This window comes from Orbicella franksi, chromosome 10, assembly GCF_964199315.1.
Source record: "Orbicella franksi chromosome 10, jaOrbFran1.1, whole genome shotgun sequence".
Lineage (NCBI taxonomy): Eukaryota > Metazoa > Cnidaria > Anthozoa > Scleractinia > Merulinidae > Orbicella > Orbicella franksi.
In genome coordinates, this window is record NC_138154.1 from 4919808 (window position 1) to 4925807 (window position 6000).

A 6000-nucleotide genomic window follows, 5' to 3' on the forward strand; every position below is an offset into this window, starting at 1 on the left:
TTTCATGCCAAAATTAAGGAGTAATTTGTCACCCATATTACTATCAATAAATACCAGAGTGAGACTTACCCACATATCCCAGAAACAATTGTTTAGAATCAACTTGTAATTAAAAACACTATGACCTATACAGAGTAACATGTTCTTCCTTCATCATGTTAAATCTACATTCTGGACTAAACAGTATGGTACTTTATAATGCATGGTAAAGAAGGCTTGGAGGCTTTTTTGCTCAGTATCAGGCTAACTAAATTAAATACACAAGAAAGACAATGTGCCTTCCTAAAATCAGGCTTTTCATCGTCTTCATCAGTAGTTCCTTCATCATCCTGTTGAATATTGCCATTGTCCCAAATTAACTAATCTCAAAGCAATCTACTTTCCTTGAGTTTAGACTTATACCAATAGGGTTGTTGATACCGTATCAATGGTTAGAAGGCAGGACTGTTGTCCAAAACAATGTGCCTACAGCTTCTGTATGGCAAAATTTATATGTAAACCCTTTACTGTACAATCTAAAGCAACAACAACAACAATTATTTGTATCCCTTTTTGCATTCTTTACAATGCATATTAATGTTTATAAACATCTACAAAAGGGTACTGACTACCCTAAATAACCATAAAGGGCTAAGAAAACACTGCACTGATCAAATTATAGTCCTTTTTTACTTTAATTAATTTCTTTGTAAAACATATCTATGTTGTCTTGCAAATGGAACAAGAATACTTCATTTACTTTGACTAACAATGTGCGAAACTTTGCTGATCTCTGACATTACACACAACAGATACATGTAATTCAAAAGTTGGCATATTGGAGCAGTGTAAGTTAGAAAAAAGGAGGATTTTTTTCCAGGCCTGACTTGATCTGATTTTTTCTTAAGATCGTGCCACATCACACTAGCCATAAATCTGTATAAATCAAAACTGAAATAAATTGAAATGCACCCCACTGGGAGAAGAGAGTACCAAGGGTATTGTTGTAATTAATATCCAACCGTATTTTGAAAATACAGATCTTCCAAAAGAGGAAGGGATTCAGGCTTTTAGCCAGATGGGCATCCAGGTGTCCTGTGGACGGCCATTTTCTATAGCAAATAATTTTATTTCTTATATGTTGCCTTATAAATTGCTTATTTGAGCAGCCCCTGGAGCACATTTTGGACGGCCACTTTTCAAATTCTGGCTTAAAACCTGAAGGATTGTATATTGTGATGCACATAGGAAAGACGTCATTGCTCAAGGTGAGCATAAAGCATGATAAATGAATGTTATCCCACTTTTGACAATAGGTCATAAAATGATTTGGAACAATATACAACAAATTCAACAAAACAATCCCATGTTACACCCTGTTTTATTACTTATCTACACATACCTTCCAAGAACCAATATCTTGGACAGCCCTGATGTAAATGGGTCCTTGCTTTGCAAGTAATTTCACCACCTTTGTTGAAAACTCTTGGCTTGGCTGAAGTGCAGGGCACACCGGTATATCGCCTATACCACGAAAAAAGTGAAACCTTGAAATAAAAAAATGATTGACAGGCCTAGCACGACTCCCACTGTTTCGTGATAAACGGTCTTTGACCTTTAGAGTTTAGCTCTAACAAGTATGTCTTTCAGAGATTTTCCTCTCCTGTAGGAGATGAAAGGAGGGTCTGTATATTTCTCTAAGCAGAGGTTGATCTCAGATTAAATGCCATTTGCTCATTAAAATGCTTTTAAGATTGGACACTGATGGGTTATATTGTGTGACAAAAGGCAATAATCTCTTTTGCAATTTTGATTTCTGTTGTAGTGCTGACTTCCTGTTTTTAAATTCGATTTCTGCGAGGACTTTGTTGACCAGTTTCTCTGGATAGCCTCGAACACGCAAATTTGATCTGAAATTTTTGATCTTTTCTTCAAAACTTGTTTTTGAAGAGTTTGTTCTCAGAAGCCTAAGTGCTTCACCTTTTATAAAACCTTTTTTCACACCTGGAGCGTGACAGGAAGAGAAATGCGTGTATTGAAATTTCTCAGTCGGCTTGAAGTGTGTGCAGATATCAAAGACTGAATCTTTGTTAAATCTCTCGCCTTTGAAGACAGTAGTGTCTAGGAAATTTATTTCCTTCTCTGATATTTCAGCCGTGAATTTAATGGTAGGATGGTGCCTGTTTGCTTCTGAAATAAACTGATCTATTTCCTCTCTGTTTGTGTTCCACAACGAGAACACGTCATCTATGTATCTCTTCCACTCAATGGGTTTTATCTTACTTTTACCAATAATTTTAGATTCTACTGCGGACATAAAAATGTTCGTGAAAGCAACTGCCATTTTTGTCCCCATTGCGGTACCATGGGTTTGGAGATAGTTCCTTCCGTTGAAATGGAAGGAGTTCTCCTGAAGTATAAGTCTAAGCATGTTGCGGAGTGAATTTGTAGGAATGGGAGTGTTATTCTTATAGAAGTCTTCGTATGCTATGCATACAGTGTTTATCCCTTCCTCTTGGGGGATATTGGTGTACAGGCTGGTAACATCCATTGAAACTAGAATCGTATTTTGTTGGACTTTTGTCCTTTCTATAAAGTTAATGAAATCTGTGGTATCTTTGAGGTACGATTTTTGCGCTTTGGCAATAGGCTGGAGGATGTGGTCTATAAATGATGATATAGGTTCTGTCGGACCTTCACAGCCCGAAATTATTGGTCTTCCAGTAAGAGTCGGTTTGTGAATCTTTGTTAGTGTGTAAAACACTGGTATGCGCGGTGGGTTAGGTGTTTGAGAAAGCCATTCTTTGGTCTTTGTGTCTATGTGACTTCCTAAATGGAGTTCATTAATTAAATCCTTGACCTTTTGTGAGGTCTCCTTCACCATTGGTGTTTCTAGGGGCATGTAGTTCTTTCTATCATCAAGTTGAGTTTGCCCCTCTGTTATCTTATCTTGTTTGTTCATAATGACCGTTGTGGATCCTTTGTCTGCCTTTTTGATAACTATTTCTGTGTTAGATTTCAAATCTTTCTGTGCTATACGTTCTTGGTAAGGCAGGTTATTTCGTGGCTTAGTAATCTTGATCTCAGCGAGTTGTACTTTAATTTGTTCTAAATATGTTTCAAGTGCAACTGGGAAAATTAGGTTATCACTTTGACATGCATCCCGGCATTGAGAATGTCGTTTTTTCGGCATTTCAAGCTTCCCCAGTTCTTAAAAAGCAACAATCTTCTGCGGGAAGTATCGCGAACATAAAAGTCTTCGATTGTAACGCTCTGCAAGTTAAAAAGCGGCTCAGTCAAGGTGCTTTTGGCCATGTGTAGACCACAGAATATGGAACTGAGGAAAATGTCAAAACAGTGGTTGTCAAGAAAATGTTGCATGTCCTTGACCAAGGCGAGAAGAAACTTTTCTTCAAAGAAGTTGCTCTTCTCAATAGACTTCTGCACCCCAACATTGTGAAACTGCTTGGAGTGTGCCATCAGCCGCTGGCGATAATGCTTGAATATGTTTACTTTGACTTCAAGCTGTTTGGTGTTGATGATTTGCGTGTCAGCTCGCTTTCTGATTTCTTGCTGCAAATTAATGATTACAACTGCAAAGGATTCCACGATGCAATTAATCATGCGACGGACTGGCGTATCTCCACGCAAAAGGAACTGCCCATAGAGACTTAAAACCAGCTAACATACTAGTGTGCAATCGTCACTACAACACATTATCCGACGCACAGGAAACTTGATTCAAATCGATTAGCACAGAAGTTTAATTTTCGTAGTTCTGTTATTATGTCAGCTTTGCCAGCTATATATGAAATACCAATAAATTGTTGCAGGAGCCCGTGGGCTCCTGATTGTTGTTGTTGTAGGGTTACCTTAAGTGCACCAATGTGAGCCCTATTAATTAAAGTAGCAAAAACATCTGAGCTGTGATCTCAGAACAAACATTATAACTCAAACTCTGACACATTTAAATTAACACTTAATCTAATGTAGGGACTGTTCATTTAACAAAAATTTAAAGATAAGTCATCTTTTGACCTATGCAACAGCTTTCTCGAACAGCCATAACGGCACAAGCCTTTCAAATGTAAATGTGATCTGACACAAAATGAAGAGCCTGTTTTGTAAAAAGTCAAAGTAATAAGATTTTTTGTTTGTATGATGAGACTAAAATGAAATTCTCAAGTTTGGTGTATGACACTTTTGACATATATCAAAACCGCAACAGTTAATTTCTGTAACTGTTGTTCATTTTGACACTTGGCCAATATATAATCGATTGCAAATATTGGTGATGAAATAAAATTGTCACTAAAACGTATATTTTTATACTGTTGGAATTTAATTGCATTACACAATTTGACACGTACCGATTGAGATAAAGTACCCATCAAGTTTGTCGCGTGCTCAGATGACATTTTAATTTATGCGCTACAAAAATGAGAGCAATTTTATAGCCTAGTGTATAGTCTTTCCCTAAAGAAAAAAGGTTGTGGACCGGTGGGTCTTCATTTTAGACTGGTGGGTCTCTCTCCTCAAACAGGCTCTGTGAAGCTAATTACCTCAACAAAAGGCATTGTAAAGTATCTAGGCCATCTTGGACTCCAGTACAAAGCCTTTTCCTGTTCATATGAAACATCAGACTACCAAAACATTCCCTAAAACAAGCAATTGAGCTTCTAGAAAAACTTGACAGTTACTTGGAAGCAACAACAGAAAAAGTGTTGTCTCATAGCAACGATGTCAACAATGCCAGCACAGGTAAACCAAGCGGTTCTCAAGGAACCATTTCAAATCAAACAAAGCATTTGGTCAACATGATCTTAAATGGACTGAAAGATCTGGAGGCGTTAGTTAAAGAACTTAATCCAAACTTCACCATTGATCTGTACTCTTGTCCGACAGTTCAGGTTGAAAACCTACACGCAGTTGGTCATTTCAAGGACCAGTTTCCTACCCTTTTGCAGTACGCACGGAATCTGGCAAATACCGTATACGAAAGCATTAAGCGTGTAGTATCCTGGAGTGCCCACTACTTCACACGCAATAAATCATATTATTCTGTGTTGTGCCAGAGCACTCCACTAAATTCCATTCCAATGCTGGAGCATCTTAAGGCACAAAGGGAGTTAAATAGGCAGGAAAAATACCTCATGACTGAGTGGGTGACAAATAATGGGAAGGCTGCATGACAGAGAAGTGTGAGGCAAGAGAAAACCATGTTCAAGGCCGGAACATTGCCGTTAAACATGTACAGAACATCAGACTATCCTAAAGATAAAGTCTCATTCAGCCCTAACACTGTTGAAGAGGAGGCCGTTACTTCTGCTACAACCATTTTGACTGTTATGCCTTCTACATTACACGAGGCCATTGAAGCTGGTCGAGTAGTAAAGGAAGCCGAGGAAGAAGAGGAGGAAGAGTATGACACCGACGCGGACGCTGAATATCCTATTGCAGACAATGACAAGGAAGATTCTTTAGACAATTTGTTCTTTCTTCAGGCAGTTACAGCACGAAGTGGACGAATGGTCAGAGTTGTCCATCCAGCATGATTTGCGAGAGACCCCCTGTATGACCCTCTCTTCATAAACAAAATTTGGATTTCTTAAGATTTCAAGTGTAATGAAATAAACGGGGCTAAAATAAACATATCAATGTGTCATAAAGAATACTAAAAAATACAATGGTGAAAACCTCTTGTTTACTTCAATGAAAATTAACTCAATGGTGAACGCATGGGAACAGTGTCCTTTGATGGGTCGACATTGTTGGAGGATATTCATGGCAAGCCAGAGAACGACGACTTTAAAAAACAAAATTTGAATTACTTTAGATTTCAAGTCTAATGAAACAATAAACAAGTCTAAAATAACTGTCAATGTGTAATAAAGAATACTGAAAAATACAGTAGTGAAGAACTTCTGTTTACTACAATGAAATCAAGAAAAAGAAATGCCGAGTACAGTGTTTGTGCTATTGACAATACCTTTTGTTATCAAAATAACTTTGCATAGCTTG